Genomic DNA, 22,226 nt, shown 5'->3' with positions numbered 1-22,226 from the left:
CAGTTACTGGTGCTCCACACAGTATTTCACAGCAACAGCTTTCCCTGACAGGTTCTTATCAAATGGTCAGGATTTGATCAATTGTATTCTCTTTGCTTTTGTTGTAGAGTCATTTTCTCTGGAGATACCACACAATTAAATTAGCAGACTTAACGAATGCTAATAGGAGGCTGGCTAATGCTTACCTGCAGAACAAAACCTTACAGAATAGTTAATACCCCTTGGCAGAGAATAGAAATCTGTATGGAGTGGAAACTGTGGCTGTTGTGTCTCCTGTTATCAGATTCAGACCCGGTTTTGGTTATAAATGTTACCTTCCCATCTCCAAGTATAAACTCTGTGATTTTGGTTACTAATCACATAGCTGAGATGGCGACTCTGGATTACCAAATTCTCTGCAGCAGCTGTGGTGAATAGTTCAGGAGCAAATTACAGGATTATATGGGTTTGCATAATGGGCCCTCATAGATCTGCACATAGCAATCAAATTAACAAATACCACTTTTATATGCTCCCTTAGTACCAACATATTTGCAGTCTTTCCGTGGGTTAATCATGAACAGGCAAAGGTCTGAGCTTGTGGAATAGCACATTCATTGTCAATTGTAACTCATGAGTAAACTTGCAGGAGGAATTGCCATTAAAATACTTCCTTTCTCTGCTTGGTGAGGTGCTCCCACAACTTTCAGTGCTTTGCTAGCAAGCTGCATAGGACTAGTACATTTAGGGTAATAGGATTCCTGTTGGCTCAGTTTTTAATGTTTTATGAGTCAATAAAAACCACTTGAAAGAATTTAGTGACACAGGCAACGCACATTTTATTTCCTGACAACTGATTTCTGCATTGTTTTCATAGGAGTAGGATTAATGAAGGTTTTTTAAAAACTTTGCCTCAGAAGGAAGTATCCCGATCACAGTTATTTGTGTTTTTAAGCACTGAAACTTGGCAGTAGAACCTGTAGAAATTTTTCAGTGATCCAAAAAACCCTAAATATACATGTATTTAGGTCTTCAAGCGTGTTAAAGAATTGTGTTTACTGGGATCAGTGGCCCCACAGCACACTCCGTATGTGTGTGTGTGTGTGTATGACCTGAGGATCTGGAAAGAGCTCTGTCTACAGAATATTCCACACAAGTTCCATCCAGAGAGGAAATCACAGCCATCTGACTGTAGCAGAATGCTTACGCTGCTGAGGCTCTCCAGCCTGACTCCATATTCAGACTTCCTTTAGAAAGGGAGGAATTAGTCAGCAAACAGCAAAAGCATTTGCTGTCTATACAGTTTGGACTAAGGATCATCTGGAAATAGTCATGATGTGGTACGGCCAGATTTTCAGACATGAAAATCTCTATTTCCATAAACTTCAAAGGAGCCATACTAATTTTCCAGACCCATGGGTCTGACCTCTGCATTTTATTTCAACTTTCACATTGCGTTCACTACCTTCGATACCCCACCTTTTGCCAAATGAAGTTATATTTAGCCCTTTGTCCAATATTTTATGTTAAATTCAATTTTCTCACCAGCAGTATTCAACCAGTAATACCTTTGTTCATGATTTTGCAAAGCCACGAAAAAGAAAAAAAAATTAAAATGTATTTTTAACCTCCCCTTGGTAAACTTTTGTAAAGTGTGTAGCTTGGTAATTTCTGATGCCCCAAAATGAGGAGGTAGGAGACAATGATCATGGGGGTTCAGTCACCCTGACTGTGACAGAAGGGTAGGGCAACAGGACTTCACACCATGTCACTACACATGTGGAAGAATGGAAACTAATTAGCCTGGGAAGAAGGAACAAGTTTCCTATAAACTCTAAACCAGCATTCACAGACCACTAAACTCACCACTTGCTTTCAGAAATATAATGAAGCCTCATGGTGACATGAAACCTTAGACACTTGTTTAATTGGATGCCAGACTAAAGAATACTGAACTGGTCATTCCGGGTCAAACAGAAGTCCCATCCAGCTTAATATCCATTTTCTAATACTGGCCAGGAGCAGGCTCCTAAAGGAGATTATAAGAATGAGGCATGTAGAGAGCAATTTTCTGGATGGATGCTCCCAGCTCCTGTATGTCAGCCAGGTGCTGTGTTCTTGGGATACCTACAGAGCACCCAGGTGTATTTGGGGTACATTTCCCCCCACAATGGTAGGCAGGGTTCAAAACAGACAAATACATAGTTTTTGCTCTGGCCTGTCTGCAGGTAACACCCCACCTCCACCCTACCCACCAGTGCACTGTGTTAAACACAATTTCAAAACATTTTTTGAGGCTTGAAATAACTGGATTTCCCTGGGCTTTAATTTACCACTTGACTAGTTTCCTATTTAACCTTTTGCTTCAATCCTTATTTCACAGCATGAAATGATACCCCTGCACACCATATTTCTCTTTTTGAGGCAAGCCTACCAAAATTATCTTTTGCTTGGATGTGATGGGAAATGCATGCAACTTTCTGAAGCAACTCAGTGAAAACAACATATTACTCAGAGAAAATTCTCAGTGAAGTTTGAAGCTGAGAAACTTTGATAGGAGGAATGGCATATCAGACACACTATATCCAAAGTTCCACTTATTTAGAAAGGAAAAGGCATGAAAACTTTCTGGAAGAACAATCTTTCCTAAACCCCATTTGTGAAAGATACCTAAGTCTGTGCCTGGCTTTAAGCAAAGTAGCTGTCATAGAAATACTTCTGTGCTTAATATGATGCCTGCTAAACCACAGATTTAACCAGGGACACTGTAATTAATCACACTACTCTTTACAGCATGAGCTACACACAGATAAAACACAGCAGAGAATCTTACCACTGGTTCAGGCATTGATTAGACACATCTTAATTTTCTCACTGGATGAAAGACCTTAAAACAAAGCTGCAGTGACTGTACACCCTCTCTCACACTCTATTTATTCATTTTTGCTTGGGATTTAAATAAGAAGAGTTATGGACAAGACAAAGCCCACACAGAGTGTCGTCTCCCCACATGCAACATATTTTTGTTTACTGGTGCTCATCTAGCTGATTTTCATGGGCAGTAAAAGCTCCAATTGAACCAGGGCAGTTCTGAATTAGCTGTGAACATGTGTGTGTCAGGAGGTATGTACATAGGGGAAGTCACATCCTTCATTTTGTATATTAATGACAGAATAGGTCCAAACAATTTCTGCATTTACCAGCAGGACATTTAGCTGAGCTCTCAGTGAAATGCACACAAAAAATGTACATCTGCATGTGTGGTCCATGGGGCTAGACCTGTTGGTATGTTTAGACAAGAGAGAATATCCTCGGTCGGTCTAGTTGCAGTTGTCCCATCACATAATGGGACTGAGTAAAGAAGTGTAGTACTGATCAGAGTGCTTTTGTGAAAGAAAGGGTGGTTTCAGTTCTAGTTCCTGCTCTCCTAAGTATTTCACCAGTCCAAAATTTATTGCAAAGGTGCCTAAGAGCCTGACTAGCTCCTGAGAGATGAGAGAAGTGCACTTACATCTCTTTACACAGATGAAGGAACTGAACTCAGGTTTCTCCCCCTTGGGGAGAGGACATTTTCCACCACTGGTCTGTTAACACAGGTAGAAGGGAAACAGTCTCTTGTTACATCCCTTTTCAAATAGCATCTCCTCTTTTTCTGGTGTTTTTGTTTGAATGCACCTCCTTGTAGCGTGGTGTTGAAAGCCTCCTAAGCTTCAATGAGAAATCTTGTTTTACTGTTAACATTTTGTTGGTTTCTTGCTTAACAGACATGGCAGTTGTGATTCCCACCATCAGGCACTGAGCACTCCTCAAGTGATGAATGTGGAGCCTGTGTGCCTAACTTGGGATATTGTTTTGATGGTCAGATCATGAAGAGTTTGGAGCTCCACACCTGAAAGCTGTTTGGTCTAATTCCCCTCTCAGTTCTAACTCCTTTGCCCCTTCTGTAAGGAAAGAGGCTAGTAGCTTTGCCACACAGCCACAGGGGTGTTTTGAAGATCATATATCTTGGAGATTGCATACCATTGAGATAATCTCGTGGAGAAGGCTGTAAACACCTCAGAGGGCAGTGCAGGCAGAGCACACTCCAGAGTGCTTGTGCAGGACCAGATGATTGCAAAAGGATTCTGTTTTCTTCACAAAGCTGGTGGAGCAAGGGCAGTACAAAGTGGAGCCCTTGGTGACCCATCAGACTAGCCAAGTGATTTAGTCAGGGACACTGGGATAATCACAGACCTCGGTTAATTGCACTCTCTCTGCAGCATAATTTTTGGTCCTGCAATGTGGCAGGGATGCAGGCTGGTGCCAGTGCTCTGTCAGTCAGCTTACTGCAGGACAGGTCAGCTTGTTGCTGCAGCAGAGGTTGGTCACAGAGAATCAGAGAATCCAGAATTCTACCATGCTCATCATGTTAAGACTAGGCAACGTACAGACATACAGATAAACCTGTGTGACATGGTGGCCCAGAGGCAGAAATAACAGTACTAAACTCACTGGGCAGAGCACAGGTTGAGACTGCTGAGCATGCAGGTACAGGCTTGGAAGGGGTTGGTACCAACATCTGTTCTGGTAAGAGTCACCACAGAGATAGGGACTGTGTGCTCATTGTGATGGGGTACAAATTAACCATGGATTTACGCATAGAGTGTGCCAGTCTAATTTGGAAGACCTGTTGGTCTATTGTGAGTGCTCCAGGACAATGGGGATTATCACACTTGGCCACTGAACTCTTGCCAACAGAGAAAAATCTGTCTGGATCCAAAAAAATTATGTATTTAATGTGAATTTGTTAAACTGCATTAAAGTTCTCTTTCAGCTTTTTTAATCAAAGGTGCTTTTAGTGTGATTAGACTTCATTACCTTACCAAGAAAATTGGTCTGAACTTAATTTCATAATTTTTTTTGTCCTGAATTAGAATATCCACACAGCAATTGAATGAAGTTGTAATATACTCTTTGAAATTAATTTGGATTTTTTTCCGTGAGAGCACAATGTCTGGACTGAACACTTGTCAGTGGAGTCACACCGATGAAATGAGAGAGCTGTCAGTCTTCACAGTCCTCACTGCCAGTGCTGGAGTAGTTTGGATTCAAACAGGGGCTGCCAAATTATTCCTATTAATAGATTTTCACCTTCCATGCCTTTTTTTACTTAGTTATTTTCACAGACCATATCCTTGGTTATAACTATTGACATTTTACAGGAGTGTAGTAGTCTGTAGAAATTTTGGCTGGATGTGTTTCTGAGGAAGACGCTAATTAATTGTACAAAGATATTTTTTCATTCAGCCCACACCAAACAGCATCAATGTCTTGCACACTAATGGGGCTAGAATTGTTTATATATATATATATATGTGCATATATATATTGTTATAGTTGTGACTGGATGATCTAAAAAGTTCTGAAACATTACATGCTGAAGTACCAATTTACCTTGTGAAAGTTTCCTGAAGTTTCACAAGTCCAGTCTGTTAAAACTGTTGGTAAATTGGAGGCCATCAGGTCTTGTTTTGTAGGAACATATATACAGACACTTGTACAAACAACTCTGAAATGTGCCATTTCCTGAAAAGAGACGTTACTGGGACGTCATCACCTGTCACAATTGCTGCTGTTGCCAAAGATGTTGGCTTGACCTTTAAACCACTGTTGGGATACTTTTGGGTAATCAAGATTCGCATCTTCATAAGGTCAGTAGAACAAAAGGTACTGTTATCCTGACTCAGCTGAGTTGATGTCAGAGACCTGGTGCTCAGCTGCTGGCAGAATTTCGAGTCCAACTTAATATAAGAATAGTTTCATTCACAGTTATGGTTACCATACATCTTTACTCTTGAATTCTGTTTAGGATGGTCTTTCTTACTCTTTCCTTGCTACCAATGGAGGGGCAACAGGCAGTTTATGCAGATAGTCTTCCTACCTGTCTCCATGGGTTTTAAATGACCACAAAATGAAGAAAAAGAGAAAATGGCAGTCCTGAGTTTAAGAGAAGACGGAGAATAGGGTTAAGCTATGAATTTAGTTGTTAATTCAGGAACTGATTTTGTTAAATGAGTACACTTTCTGTAAGGAAAATAAAAAGTGTTAAACCATTTTTTTGCTCTCTTGGTAAGGCATTGGAATTTCTAAGTATTTGTAATTAGGGCCCTTTTCTGTGACCAGAATATTTGTAAAAATTAACTTAGAAGCAAAAAAAATTCAGATTGTTGACATTTTATTCAACCGCTTGTTACTCTGGAGCACTTTTTGTTTATTTTTGTTTACTGATCTGTCTCTTTTTCCCTGCATTACATTTTGCAGACATGTGTATATATATATATATATATGTGTATATATATGAGTGAAAAATTAGACTTAGCAGCATTCTGCATTCACTTCATGTGATGTAAATAATTTCACAAAGTGCAGAGGTCCAGAATAGCCAGGCTACCAACAGTGAGATGAACTTGGGCATAGCCAGATCTTAATTTTTATACTGAAGAAGGTGACATGGATGGAGACAACAAGAAGGTGAATGAGTAAAAGCTCCATACGTGGTCTCTGCCTGTGTGTTTGTGACAAGTAGGCAGCATTCCTTTACCTGTCCTGTGATTCCTTTACCTGTCCTTTACCTTTACCTTACCTGTGATGAACCAATCATGAAAGTACCTGAAAGTTTGACTGCTGTTCCCCAAGCAACTGTGTAATTTTTATGAGATTGGGAAACGTGCCTGGGCTATGGCTTCCACTCCACTGAAATCATGTAAATGGTTGCACTGCTCTATTTCCAGAAGTCCAAAGTGTCCTTTGGCTGTAGGAACTGTCAGCTCAGAAGATTGTTGTACATAGGGCATTTTCAGACCAACCTCTGACAAGCCAGCTCTCTACTCACAGTTCTGAGGGGGTAAAATGGCAATTTTAGTATAGTGTTAAATCAATTGCTACCCACTCTGTTGAAGTATCTCATAGCTGTCAATAGCAAAGGAGGAGAGGCAGTCTTATATGCTACAAGCAATGCCTAATTCTTTGGCATTGATGTATACAGAAGCAAATCACACCCTTCTGCAGTGGATCTATGACACATTGCCTAAAATGAATTATAACCTTTCTTCTCGGAATAGTAGGCTTATTCCAGAGCACATTTCTGATATGTTTTTTCAAGAAATTTCCCACTTCTAACAGAAAAGGTGCAGGAATTCAGGATTCTGGGGTATTGTTCTTAGGCTTTCGTTTTGAATGCATTCTCAGGCTGCTGGGGTCTTCCCCCAGTATCACACTGCCAAAAAGAAAGAGTCTTTGGGGGGGGGGTGTCCATCCTGCGGCTTGCTCGCAGGGCCTCAGTGCTGATAACTCTCTGAGATGACGGATTAATGCTAATGAACACGGCCTGAAGGTAATGTTTACTTTGATTATTTAGATTTTGCAGTGTACAGAAAACCAGGTCACGCCGAGATTATTTAAAAGTACACTTCGGCAGCCAAGAGAGTCCCTTACGTTTTGCCAGGGTAGGCTTCCTCCTTGCTGAGTAGTGACCCCTTAAGGAAATACCGAGTTACTGCCGCAGTAGTATCTTTCCCATCTCCAGCTGTTCTTCCGTGAGGTTTGCCCTTTCTCCCCGCCCTGACTGGGGCTTATTCCCTCAATTTCGGTGCAGCACGTTTGAGAAAGGATGTCGTAACGCTGTCAGTCAAGAAATCCAAAATGTGACTCGAATGCATCTGTAACTTTTCGTGTTAAGAATTGTACCCATGTCTTTCCTTCTCCACTTGCTCTCCCCCCCGCCTTAATTTGATTTGTTCACTAATGCTGTTATCACCAGGACTCTGAGGAAGTATAATTTTTTCGACTTAATGTTTTGCAGTCGGTGTAGTTCGCTGCTCTTCTTTCACCACAGTGATAGGACTGAGATAACATTGGGGGTTTTTTTGTGTTTGTTTCAAAGTCCAAATGCTGAGAACTCGAAATGCTGTTTACCCACTGCTTCTTCAAAAGCTTCTTGCTGCAAGAGAGTGTCTTGAAAAAACCTAGCCTCAAAACTTTCAACCAAGAAGAGGAAGAACCCAGTATATATCGGGTTCAGAGTGTTTTGTCTTTTTGGGTCTTGATATGGGAAATTTTTTTTAATTATTTCAATCTAAGAATAAAGAAAACCAACTTGAAAGCACCTTTTGTGCATGGTGATCAGTGTAAGTGGGTTTTTTTCAGTCTAAGGGACATGCATAACTGTCTCCTCAAGAGAAGGAAGAATCACTAAGGACTGCAAAGTAGCAATCCTAGTTTTAGATTCTGATCCCATCTGGTTTTCTATGTTGCACGACCTTTCCAAGCATACAGGGAAAACCTTCCATTGCGGGATTTTAAGTAGTTTGTGCAGATCTGTTCTGTAACTTTTCAGAGTGTTGTGTTTCCCACCTAACGGTGTTCAGTGCAACTCCTACTGATAACAGTTATCTGCATCATCAGGGAATATGGTGCTGAGCAATTATACACAGGTTCCTTAAGTTCTCCAGATGATGGTGAAGTTCAGTTTGGTGCATTTACACTGCTACCAGTTACTTTACAGCTGTCTCGAGTACGGCTGTATTGGGTGAAGCTTCACCCATGGACTGCAGCCAAGCTCTACCTGACCGACACCCTCGGTTGTGAGAACTGGTGGTTGTGGGATCAGCCCCGTGAGAAGTCACCGAAGTAGAAATGGACCCACACCGAGAACAGTGCGACCTCCCCGGGGGCAGGACCCCCTTGCAAAGCACCAGGTGGGGGAGCGCACGTTAGTCTTGCAAACCCCCCGTCTCCCGTGAGCATCCCCCGCCGCCGGGGGGGAGCGGCGCCGCCGGTAACCTCGCAGGTTAAGAGGGAGCCGCAGCTTTAAGCAGGTGCCCAAGCGGCAGGGTGCGAGCACCCCGAGGAGCGCCGCAGACGCCTCTCGCTTTCTCCGACCCCTCTCTGCGGCCACCCGTGGCCCCCGGGAGAGCGCCCGCGCCTGTCCCCGAGGCTCTCCCGCACCGCTGTGCCCCGCTCTGCCGACTGCGGGGCCGGCACCAGGCTGCGACACCGCCCCGTCCTGCCCTGCCCGGCCCTTGCCCCGCCCCGGCCCGCCGGGCCGCGGTGCCTGCGCCCCCGGGGCCGGGCCGGGGCGCCCAGCGCCCTGGGCCGTGGAGGCTCCTCCCGAGAGCAAGCGAGCGGTGCCCGGGGCGGGCGTTAGTTAAGGCGTTGTGCCGAGGGGTGTGTACGTGGGCTGGAGTTATATTTTATTTTAGGAAAGAAAGGAAAGGGAAAGAAAAACGAAAAAGAAAAAAAAAAAAAAAAAGGGGGTGAGAAGGAGGGGGGGGGGGTAAGGAAAAAAAAAAAAGGCCCGGAGAGGAGGTTTCAAAAAACTCCAAGGAACTCGCGGCTCCAGTCTCAGGCGGCCGGCAGCGACGGATGCTGGAGCCTCGGGCGCTCCGGGAGCCGACGAGCGATCGGCCGTGGCGGCGAGGGGGCGACCCGCGGGATTTGGCGGAGGCACGGGAGCGGGTGCCGGCCGAGCCGGGATGGCCGAGAGAAAAAAAGCGGCAACGGCAGGAAGGGGAGGAAGCAAGAAGCCCGCTCCGCCGGAGGAGGGCGAGGCGCCCGGGTCCGCCACAGGTAAGCCCGTCGGCAGGTGCGGTGGAGCCCGCGCGGAGCCTCCGCGGCCTTCCCGGTCCCGCACGTAGCGGGCACATTCCCCGGCCCCGCCGCCTTGCCCGCCCCGCCCGGCGGACCCTCCGCGCCGGGGCGGTGCTCGCCCAGCTCCCGCCCCGTGGAGCGGCGCGGGCAGCGGCGCTGCCTGGAGTGCCTCGGCTGTCCGACCGCAGTTCGGTCTTGCTGTCCTCCTTCCCTCCCACGGGCCCCGAAACCCTGCGAGGCTCTCAGTCAGCTGTCGCTTTCTTCTTTTTTTTTTTTTTTTTTTTTCAGCCCTTCATTTTTTGGAGGGCGTGAGGCTATCTCTCCTATTACAAAACAGGTTTTCTGTCCCTTCCTTTCCCCAGAAATCAGTTGGCTTAGTTGAACAGATGACAAACTTTCATGCGGGGTATTTTGTCTAAACTTGCAGGTATTACTCGGGGGTGATCAGAGAGGACATTTCGCTCTCTTAGCAGCACGTGTTGCTTCTCTTGTGCCTCCCCAGTATTAAGCACAAGGATTCATGCCACTGATGGCTCGTGTTCTGTAGGTGTCCAGGAGCAGGACCCAAAGGAAGGGTCACAGCTGAGCAGGCTGCCCCACTCATCATAGTTACTTATTTCTGTCAGCTGAATGCTCCAGTCAAGATCAAGACTCCTGGTGCTGTACAAACACATATGAGCTCATGATGCTTTTCCTAGAGAGCTTGTTTTATGCCACCTACTTTGTCAGAAAGCCTAGTGGTATCTACAGATACACTGAGCTTTTTGCAAAAGCAATGTATAGCTGCAGTTACTGTTTAGTTTACCAGCTTCTTTGAATTCCGTCTTGTTTGGAGACAAATGTTTTAAAAGAAGCATACGAAAAGCAGTCAATTTTCTAGTTTGGGTCTGGGTTTTTTTTCCCTTTGGGTTTTTTACCTATATAGATAAATTAATAGAAAGCCCACTAGGGTAAAACTTTCTGAATATACCTATATTAATTTTGCTTAGTGCATCGTGACCAATATGATGCTGGTCTAGACTTCAACCATCAGCCCTCAGGGAGGATGCATGTGATTCAGAGCTGAAGGTATCCCTTTGGGCTAATAATCTTTACAAACTAGCACTGCCCAACGTATCGTCTTTTTTATATTGTTTGGAGACACAGTTCACCCAGCCTCTGCTCAGCACTGGGTGTAAACGAGTTTCGGGTACAGCAGGGGAGGTTTCCCTTGTTATGCCAAGCTAGAGACACTTTGTTTGACCTTTTTTTCTTTCCCCTGGTTTTTATAATGCTGCTTGCTGTTACATTATACAAGCATTGTAAGTATCTCCTGCTAAAACTAACCTCCTCTTGGAACATTAAAACCTCTGGCAAACGTATCTGTGACAGCTGGGCTATTTGAAGTGTTGGGGTTTTTTTGTTTATGTTTTTGGTTGACAGAAAACAGGAAGACAGTAACAAGTTGGACAATTTGTGACAGGAAAAGTCTGTCAAGGAGACATATATTTTCCCACTGGGCACCTCAGAGTACTGTGGCATCTTATCCCATTTTTGAAGGAAAACTTTCTTTTCCCAGCTCTGCAGACAGTTTTCTTTTTCCAGTGGAGCAGGCTGCTGAGGAAGTAGTGAAAGGAGTTGTGAAACAGAAGACAGTCTTTGAGTAATCCAACCATGTTGACTCTGAACTAGGCAGAGATTTTGGAGAACTTTGTCTTTTTCTCTGATGAGGGGAGCTAGAATAACAGTTAAGATGATCCACACAAATAAACGTCACCTAAAGTTTAGGTATCTAAGTGTGTTTGATGCCCACTTCTGGTGGTCTGGTCATGTCTGCCATGGATGAGTGTTTTATCTGAAAATCTGAAAGGTGGCAAGTGTAGATTGAGGTTCATCAAGGCAGGATTCACATCATACCAGCTCCTAAGATTTGCTAAAACTCCAGAAGGTAAAGTTCCTTACTAAGCCAAAATATGTCAGTTTTTGAACCAGAAATAATCCACTTTCCTGGCAAATCCTTACCTCTGTTCTCCAAGGCACCAGTATGTTTTCGCAGGTATGAAAGAGTACCGCCTTCATCCATACCTGACATTACTAGTCAAATGTTTCCTGTGTGGGCAAGAACTGAGCATTCTTCTATCTTATGTAATTAAAATCCCATCCCTTCCAAGATGAGTGTATGTGGCAGGATAGTTCCCATATGTAGCTAATCCATGCAGTCTGTCTAATGGGAGAATGAAATGCAGCATAACCCATCACTGTACACTTGATTCACAATCAGATAATGTCACACTGGCAGTGTGACATAGATTTTATCTCACCTGTTACTTAAGGGTATTTTCTGGTCTGAGGGGTATTTAAAACAAGAGCTGATATTTCAGAAGAGAAAGATTGGTTAATGTAAGATATAGCAAGAGAACAGCTTTGCATTTCATGTAATGGACTTTTATTCTCTCTGTTCAAGCATATTAGAGCTTGAATTATTACTTATACAAACTTAGTAAGGACAATATGAAAGCCTTCTGACTTTTATGGGACAACAATTTCTCCTTTTCACTAATAGTTTTGCAGTCATACCTGATAATCAGTTAGTGTGTTTAGAACGTGCAGTCTGAGAGGCCACGAAACAGTTTTGCTTTTTAGTTACCTGCTCTCTTTAATTGAATTATGTCAGGATTTGTACCCTCTGTTGTATTCTTCTCTGTGAATAGCTTGAATCTACTTATGGTCTCCCTTACAAAAAGCAGTGATTTGCAGATAATCCTCAGTTTTAAGATCTGGCACTAGCACAGAAATCAGCAGCAGGTGTTCAGTTTTTTCTTAGTGCTGTTTTTTCCGATCATAGCTTCTCTCAACTTAGTCTGCTTATGGCTGTCAAAGTACATCATACATATTTCAATCCTGGGTCCGAAATAATTGTCTTATTGGTAACTTGTCAACAGGCTGAGAATCAGCTTTATTATCTGTGGAAAAAAGTGTATGAGAAAATGTTTCTTTACTATATTCTGTCACAACTCTCTTGGGAACTCCAGAACTGCCACTGGAGAAAGAAGTTAGTTATTGGAAGAAAAGATGAAGTAGCTTTGGCCTGCTCTGCTCACCTGTACAGTGGTAACACCAAAAAAAATCTTAGTGTTTTCCATTGGCAGGTGAAGTCTGGGCTCTGTTACAGAAGTTTGGGGAGGTCCATATTGCTATGGTTTCTTTGTCACTAAAATGACGCAGAAGAACATTTACCTCCACTTGCTATAAGTTGTCTCAAACAAACTGATTCTGTCAGGCTTGTGTCAAGAGCAGAGTGATCGTACCTTCCTTCAGCAGGGAACTCTGGACCATGATAAATACAGGGGGTGGAAAGCTGAGGAGACAGTATTATAAGTGGAGAGAAGGTCATAGTTTTTCTCCAAGTCGTATCACCAAACTGCTATGCTGACTGAGTACCCAGACAGGCTCAACAAATCTGCCAGCAGGGCTTCCTAGGGCATTGCCAGCACACTGAAAATACATCCAGCCTGGGCAGGGAAACCTAATGCAGGAAAGCTGAAGTTGGGTGGCACTCTTCCCCTCACAGAGGCACTGCTCCTGACTTAGGGTGTTGTTAAAGCACAAGCAGGGAGACTTGGACTGGGCCCACTGCATAAGGTGGGGCTACTGAAGTGAGAGAAAGGAATCAGCCCTGGAAAAATTCCTCCTGGTACACCACTGAGGTGGTGTAACAGCACATCAGCTGCCCAGCCTCTTTGTCAAGTGTTTCCAGACACCCTGGGGAATGTGAGTTTTCAGGTGGTTCTGCTTAGCAGAGAAGATGAGAGAGAGGTTGCTGGGCTTGAAAGGACAAAGTGTGAGAAGATGTCAAACGTTTCTGAGGAAAAAACCTTGATTGTGGGCAAACACTGACAGTGCTGTCAGAGCAGCGAACTCTGGCCTTGGGTTATGTCAACCACTCTCTAGTTCAGTAGCAGTGGTAGGAAGAGCAAGGCTCCATAACAATCTGGTGCAGAAACGCAGTTCATGAGGGAAGAGGGAAGAGCCTCAAAGATGGGTCTCAATCACCATTTCAGTGAGGTAACCTCAGCAGCGTTGTCCTGAACACATCTGCACTTACTGAGCCCAGAGAAGAGAGGTTGCAGACATTGACATAGAAAATAAATACCTCCTTTGAGAAGTTTAATTTAGAATTAGATAAAATGCCAGAGCTTTGAGACTACTTGACCGAATAAACAGCACAAAGTTCAGATGAGATGAGTGTGACTGAACAGAACCTTTGAGTGTGCCCTGGTAGCAGGCTTGGTTTTCTGAGGAAGAAACTGTTTTGAGCATATTGTAAACCAAGTTTCATGTCAGGGATTGGTTGGGAAGATTAAAGCTCAGTCTGAGGATTGCTAAGTTTAAATTGATACTCAATATTCATAAAGAGATATCAGAAGATGAATCAATATTTTGCATTTATTGAAGACAAGAGCCTTGGAGATGGAATGAAAGCTGTGATATCTGGTAAAACCTGTCCACTTCTAGAGGAAAACTACTGCTTAGAAGGAGTAACAACTTCTGGTTTTTCCAGGACAAAATATTTGTGTGCTGCTGGTATGCATGTACATTTTTGGGGGAGGAAAGTCCCTTTACCTGTGTGCAATACCTAAATGCTCCAAACATTTCACACAATCTTCAGAACATTTTTGAGAGTGAATCCTTCAAAAAGCATGTGAATGTGTTCATGTTTTTTTAAAATAAATGAGATTAGTCACCATTCAAACTTTTTTGACTTAACACTACAAGTACTACTTGACTGCAGCCATGGGAATGCAAACAGAATTGTGAGGACATACCAGTACAACTGTCCAGCAAATCCTTCATGTGTACAGAAAGATATTCCCGCTGTGAAATAAATCCAGAAACTGTACTGAACTTTGTGCAAATATTGATAGCTGGGGAAGGATGAACAAAATTTTTTTGTTTGGTGCAGAAATGCCAAGATCTGCTAAGATGTGCAAGGATTTTAAAATGTGGCAAAACTTGTGAGCTGATTTAAATCTGAGTTTGTCTTCTCGGATTTCTAGAAAGGCAGTAACTGAAAAAGAAGGAAAAAAAGGTGGAGTGAGATAGTTTAAAACATCACTCATAAGTTTAAAAAAAAAAAAAAAGATCCTATGCAGCTGATATTTCAGGCGACTTCAACCCTCACTATTTGGAGCAGCTCACTTTTAATCTCCTCTATTGAGTCGAAGACACGGGGTTTGCACAAAAACTTTTTGGATGCTCAGTTTGTGAATGCCTAGCCACAAAAATCACAAGAGAAGCTACTGAGCATCTTTGACAACACGTTCTACTTTAGGCAACTAAGTGGCAATTTGTTATTCTCGAAGCAAGGCGAGCTAAGTGCAGAGCTGTGGAAAACTTTCTTCCAAGCATCTCCCTTCCCCTACACCCTATCTGTAAGCATCTGACAGTCCTTCGAGACAGGTAGTTATAACCAAAAGCAAAACAGCAAAGAACAATTGTGTCACAGCGTGTCAGGATCTGGAAATGCTATGAATTCCTACCAAATCAGTGTTTTGCTAACATTCCAAAAGTAACAAGAGTGAATGTGGCTTTAACAGCACTGATAGTTTATCGTGTTCCGTTATGATACAAGAAAACAAACCAAGTGTCAGTATTTTGTATGAGTCATGCTAGTTGTGCAAAGAGCTGCTTGAATGTGCTTGAGGTGTTTCAGTTAACCCTCAGTTGCTCCCTCAAGTGCCCGGAGTCGTGGGTTCGGCGCGGGGACGGGATCTTGTTCCCGCCCTAGGAAATCTACAGCGGCAGACTCGCACGGGAAGAGTCACGGCGGCGGTGCCAGGGATGCGCAACGGAGTGGAGAGGCGGAGGCGCCCGTGGAAGCGCTGCTTTAAAAATAACGAAAACAGTCGAACTAATAGCGAAGGGGAACGTACCCGGCCGGTGACCTGACGGGAAGAGGGCCGTGGGAGGGGTGCCCCGTGCCGGTGCCGCGGCGGCCGCGAGGGGGAGCGGCGGGAGCGCGCTGTGCCCGCGGGAGCGGGGGGACCGTGGGGTGCCCGCCGACCCTGCCCCCGGGGCTGCGGGGCTTTGTGCCGAGCCGTATGGAAGGTTTATCGGGGTGTTCTTCAGCCCTTTGGCTCCGTGGGTGCTTCGCCGGTATGAGAAGATGTGAGGGTGCCGGCTTGGAAGGCAGCCTCCTGAAAATCAAGTTGGGGTTGTTAAGGCTGTTGTTATGTTGTAGCTCAGTGGATGTGCAGGTAAACTGGTAGACTTAAGTCCTGGAAAACACTCTACTCTGATGTCATGAGATCAGAGTATGAAACCATCCAGTGAGAGGTCACAGGGATGTTCATGAGCATGCTTTTCTTCTCTTTTCCTTCATTCTCTCGCTTCGTCCTTTCCTCCCACACTCCCTCCACCCCTTTCTTCTTCTCTTCCTTTCTTTCTTTCTTTGTCTTCCTCCCTTCTTTCCTCCCTTCCTCCTTTCCAGTCATGTGTCCCACTGTCTTCCTTTTGTGCCTTTTTGTCCTTTTCTTCGTCCATCCTTTTCTTTCTCCCTCCCTTCTTTTCTCCATCCTTCTTTCTGCCCTCTTGTCCCTCCATCCTTTGCCTTCTTTTTTCCCTCTCCTCCCTGTCTATCCCATCTACTCTATTTCTGTTAATGAAGAACAAAAACAATGGAAGGAAAGTAAGGCAAGATATTTCACAAGGGACTGATAGAGATCTTTAACATAACCTCCTGCCTGGAGTAACTGCTAGTTTTGTATTTGCACGCAGATTACTACTTGTATCTGGTTTTGCATTTCTGGTTGTGTAATTTTCTGTGGGAGCATTAGATTTGGGGGGAAATTGACCGTGTTATGTAGTTTGTTCACTATGGGCCATTTGACTCCTAGCTCTGACAACCAAGTCCACAGGCTTCACAGGTGAGGGAGGAAGAGGGAGAAGTTAATCCATTTGTGACAGGTCACTTAGGAGTCTTTCCTCATTCTCTCTGTGCATCTCTCAGGTTTTATGAGCTGATGGTCCTTCCACCTCTGTAAGCAGGGGGAATCCAGGTCAGGCAGTTTGGGCTTGGCATTCAGACATGGACTCAGGCTGAGCCTTGCTCAGTGTCTTTCTCCAGCGTTAATAGCTTTCGTTTCACCCTTGAGTCAGCCACATGCCATGTTCTATGGGTAATGGTTAATCCCTTTGAACACAGTTACAGAAGCATGAATGCATACTTGATATGACTAAACAGAGTCCCTAGTAACATCCAGTTGCAGAGGTGATAGAGGTTGGTACCACTGCCATTACTGCCAGAAGAGTTAAATTTTAAATCCAGTATTGGGACATCTTCTGTGTGTGTGTGTGTGTGCAGATGTGATGTTTTAGTGGGATTGTTGGCTTCCACAGTGACAGACTCTTCAGTTTTTCTTTGGGGAAGTCCACTGCGTTTAAACAAGAATAAAAAGGTGCTGTTCTGTCAATGTATTGCACCTGTATGTGAAACAGCACTGAAAACTGCTCTGTGTTGTTGCATTATGTTTGGAACGGATGCCAGTAAATGAAACAGGCCCTGTTATTTTGTGAATACATTTTTTGCGTGTAGTCTTGAATTGCGCCAAATAGTTTGATATTGTTTGTATCATCATAGTCCTCGAGCTCTTGCTGAAATCAATATCCTTCAAACTGCCCTCTGTGGAACAACCTCGGTCTGACAGCAAGCTCCTATTGCCTATCAGCCTACAGTCTTTGCATGTCCAAGGTCACAACAGATCACAGTCTGAACTCAGCACAGAAACCAAAGTCTCCTGACTCTCAGTGTAATCTCTTTCTTCAAACTACCACGTCTTCTGACATGTGGCCATTCTAGAGATAAGAATAATATGTAATAAGAATAATATGTAGGTATCACAAACCTGTCACTTGCCCCCCTTTTTTTTTGTCTTATGGTGTGTAAAAAGATTCCTTTCCCTTTGTGAAAATGGGTTTCCTGGAGGACAGTGTGCATTCTTGATGTGTCTACTGCAGGGGAGATAGAAAGATGGGATGTTTTTTTAGCTAGCATGCACATTGCTGTCCCACTGGTACTATGCAGCCACATCTGTGGCAGGAGCTGTTTCCACAGGGAGGATACAGCGATGAAGGGCATCAGAGAAGATGTCAATTGTGTCACTGTGTCAGGCTTGCATGTTCAGGGAGAGTCACTGGTAGGATTTGAGAGACCTTAAGAGAGAAGGCTGTATTAGAAAAAATTTTCACTCAGGCTCCTTCCAAGGGCAGCATGACCCATTGCAAGAACAGAAGAGGAACTTCCCATGCAGAGCTTCCCCATTCCATTGGGAATACTATGACCTGTAAAAACTGATGTCCTAGGGCAACTTGTGCTTCCTTCTTGTTTGTGCCCTCTGCTGCACTTTTGCAGTGACCAATACCCCCTTTACGAGAGTGTCCTGATCATCTCAAGAGAAGCTGCTGTAGGAGAAGTTACCTAAGCTTTTGAAAAGTGAACCCAAAACATGGGAGCTCCTAGTTGGACCTGTTCTTGGAAAGGGTGGACTGGAAATGCAGAGGTATAAAGTGCCTCTGTCAAGCTCTAGAGGATGAATGCAACTGCCAGTGCACTTGTGGTGTTAGTTAAAATGGACTGCTTTTAAAAGTGAAGGTAGTTATGCAGAGGAAGAACTTGCTTGGATGTGTGGAAGATTTCTGTTACTCATGGCATCTGAGAGGAGGATTGCCATAATTTTTGAAAGATACACTATAGTTCAAAAAGCTGTGGGATGAATGCAGAAATTATTGGGCGAGGGGTTTTTTGTGTTAGAGGCTTCTAGTCTGACCAACCTTCCAAGCAAATTATTGCCAGACTTAATGTCATAGATTCCAGGAGTCCTGGCTTCATCTTTTTTATGTTGGTACCCTTTGATTTACATAAGATTTTTAATTAAGCATGTTGTTCAAGAAGGTACTGAAAATGTGCAAAAGGCTAAGTGTAAGCGCTGGATGATCAGATGAACAGAGGAAAAAAGAAACTGACTGTCAGCTAGTGTGAAATTGGTGTTGAACATGGGCTTTCCTGACTGTATGAAGTGCCAGCAAGATCAGAAATTGGGAAACTATTACAGAGCAACAGTCTGAAAGGAGAGCAGGGAGGATCTTGAAATAAGGTCAGAGTGAGGGATTTAAAATAGATAATGGTCCTGAGTTAAAAAGACAGTTTCAAGGATATTTGGCATTACTATTCCTTGCTTATTTCTTCCGTCTGTGAGTGAGGGTGTCTCTCATCCCATTCTGTCCTCACTCTTACAGTGAAGACCACCTGGGTGAGGAGCCTCTTTGTAGGGATCCTCCTACCACAAAATGAGCATTACTCATCCAAGCTACAAAGTCTCTCTTGAGGCTCTCTTCTGTTCCATAAATGTCAAAACCCACTGGTCTCAGCGGCCAGTGTTCTTGCTTCCATCCCCAAAATGCTCTCTGCTCTCTTCCCTTCTCCAGCTCACACCTGACTGAAGCTGATGGCAGTAATGAGGCTACCCCCAGTTTCCAGGCAGGTTCCAGGCAAGCCAGATCTTTGGCTGCAGTATGAGTTGTACCTAACAGCAGGATGAAGTCAGAGCTTGGTGTTATGGGGATGCCACCTTTGCTGTTCTCCAAAAAAAAGAGCGAGGGAGGGGATATAATTTCTAAGAGCTCTTCAGAGAGAAGTAGCTTCATATAGGCATTTTGTTTTAACTGTATGGAATTAACTGCACAGCTGCTGCCAATGACATCGCTTCCTCCTGAGGGGAGGTGCTGTAGGGAGATTCCCGGGGCACCAGAGGTGGCTGAGAGTGGCTTGGTCTCAGGGTGGATTTTTAAATGCTTCTCATGGTTCACTCTAGGCTTCCATGATTTTACCTCAAGTTGAATTTGAATGCAAGTGCCATCAAAGCTGAAGTAAGCTGCTAGGGCTGTATAGCTCTCCTTCAGACCAGGGGCTGTAGTTTAAGGCCTTGGTGTCTGTTTCCCTTTTGACTGCCAACAGGCCAGACATGTCTGCAGTGATAAGCTGTGCTGAGTGCTGGCTGCCACAGTGAGCTTGCTTGAAGATCCTCTATGGCACCACCAAGAGGGAAACAGTAGGACAATGAGATGAAATGGCAGGAGGACATGTAAAGGGTAGGAGGGGTTGGGTCCACTGTTCTGTCTATGAGCTAAGGTCCCCTCTCTACTGCATATGTGATTTTGCTACACACAGCATCCTGTCTTTGTCTTGCTTGTGCCTTTTTCACCGCTCAAGTCTGTGACGAAAACTTTTCTTCCTCTGGGCATTTGGCTCAAAATCACCAGCAACTTCTATCCAATCCCTCTCACCCATTACAGGCAGTTCTGGGATTGCCATGTCTGTGTATCACTCTGTCCTGTTGACAGTTAGGCCCTGAAAAGAAAACGATCTTCCAACTTACTTACAAGCAAGATGATCTGTAAGGAGTGTATTGAAACTCCCTGAACATCATCATTGGGAGTATTTGCAGACTTAAACTTGAGCACTTACCTAAGCATTCTAGTAAATGGAACTAGCTGGGGCTGTGTGCAGAGAGGATACCATGCCTAGGGCTAGGTTTCCCCTTCTCTCACCCTACACAGGTAACCGTGTATTTTAAACTCTAGGCAGGTGTCCTTTGGCAAGTCCCAAAAGGGCCAAGCAAAAATGAAGTTAATGACACTACAAATTATTTAAACTGAGAATAACAAGTGGACTTCTGCCCTGTAAAAACTGTGTTTGGAATAAATTGATATAATGCACTGTATCATGTCTGCTAGTCTAGAGATGACAGGCAGAAAAAGATAATTAAATATCTAATGTTTGCTACTGAGGTGAATGGCTAACTCAGCTGATGTGTGAAATCAGGTACATGCATGTTTGGGGGTGTTTTGGCATCTTTTTCACCTTACCCTGTTTATATCAGTGAGGTGATATCTGTTTCTCATTCTACTCTCAACTACCCGGAGAAGGCAAACTCTTCCCTCCCTCCCTGAGTCATGCTAGAGAAGTATCAGTGCAAACATCTAGTCAGACTTGTGCACACACATACATTCTGGTCCATCACAACTGCAGCAAAAGAGGAATTAATTTTAAGTATTCAAGACCTCCTAGAGTTATATTGCATCAGAGAATTTCTCCACTGAGGAAGTGTCAAGAAAAGAAAAGGCTTCTTTTCGAAGCCATTTTAAACTCATGACTCCATAAAAATGCTGGAGCTCCTGGAGAGACCTCCTTGGAGAGTGGTCGTGTGAAATATACCAACAGCTGGATGGCACAAATTCGGAAAACACTGCTGACCTTAAAGAACAGAACTGAAAGCTGCTATGAGAAAACAGTACATTTTCCCAAATAACCTTTTAATTCTGTATTAATGTTGTAAACGGGAACAAATGCACACTTGATAGTGTGGGGAAACAAGGTCTTCATGGAAAAGCAGAAACCTCCCCAGCATAGTTCAGCAGGAAATTGTGGAAATGTCCAGAATAGTGAATTCACTTTGATTTTTATTTTCTTCTCTTTTAAAGCTGTAGTTGTTAAAGTTAACAACTGCCTTGAAAAATTAAAGAAATATCAAGTAGCCTCGGGATTGCCTTGTTTCATGGCATGTTTCATTATGTTTCTCACTGTCAGTTTCATGGCAAAATCCAGTCCATTTCAGATCAATGCCAAAGACCCCAGGCACAGGTAAAAACTATAAATCACTTCAAAGTTGAGGGATAAGGAACAACTTGAGGTATTTAGAACTGAAGTTAATTTTGAGGCTGTTTTAATTGACAAAACCATGGTGACTGCTGTTTCTAAACCAGGGAGTAGATAAGATAAGAAGTATGACAGGATTACTCTCCCAGTGTTTACTCTCCTGACCATAAGCAGGGTACATGTGGGTCCAGTAAGAATGCCTGAAGTTTGTAATCGCTGTTCCAGCATAAAGCCCCATCTCACTAGAGCCAGATCCCACAAGGAGCCTGCCAAGGTCCCCATCCACTTCCAAGTCCTATCAGAGGAACAACAGGCAGCTTTTGCGTCTGCTTCACACCACGAAGGTTCCCAAGAATCTCACCTAACTAGTGGTACCTCCTTTCACTGCAGCTTGCTGCCCTGTAGGGCATTGCTATGGCCAAGGGCATCACAGCCAATGACTTCTGGTTACTTTTATTTTGTATTTCTTTTCCCTGTCACCCATACACAGCTGCAGCTGGAGATGGGGTACTAGGCTAGTCCAGCTTTTTGTCTGATTAGCATGGTCATTTCTGTGTGTGCTGAAACATGCTTGAGGACAGACTGAAGAACAGGTTTGAGGGCCTGTTTGACAAGGGAAAATGTTGGGTGTGTGGGATCTTTCCAGCCAGAGTGGAGGATATGCCCTTGACCAGGAATGAACGTGTCAGCATTTCAGGGCATCCTTCCTTATGCAGCTGCCTATTTCTTATGTTTTCAGTGCTCTGCTGCTGCCCTGTACCTGCTACATCTCTTTCCCCAGAACCACCATCCGCATTCTAACTCAGCTCTTGCCTGAAGCATGCTGTATATAATGTTTCTAGGTAGGAATGTGGGGGTGGAAAGACCACATGAGGTCATAAAGTTTTTTTGGAGTTGCAATTTGATCCAAAAAGTGAATTACCAGGTG

General features: G+C 44.0%; 1 protein-coding gene across 3 annotated transcripts in view; it reads left to right on the top strand.

Moving 5' to 3' along the window:
• The window catches only part of NRG1 (neuregulin 1), a 292,420-nt gene that overhangs the window by 103,746 nt on the left and 166,448 nt on the right, over positions 1 to 22,226 (top strand). Inside the window, exon 1 of one of the 3 annotated variants that reach the window (XM_029965406.1) lies at positions 9,541 to 9,585. The exons of the other annotated variants lie outside the window; for them this stretch is intronic. The gene's annotated coding sequence lies outside the window, so the exon portion shown is untranslated. Of the gene's footprint in view, positions 1 to 9,540; positions 9,586 to 22,226 lie in introns of those variants that run through there. 3 annotated transcript variants of the gene reach the window in all.

This window comes from Manacus vitellinus, unplaced genomic scaffold (assembly GCF_001715985.3).
Source record: "Manacus vitellinus isolate BGI_N305 unplaced genomic scaffold, ASM171598v3 scaffold_9_pilon, whole genome shotgun sequence".
NCBI lineage: Eukaryota > Metazoa > Chordata > Aves > Passeriformes > Pipridae > Manacus > Manacus vitellinus.
This window is presented reverse-complemented; position numbering and strand designations above follow the sequence as displayed.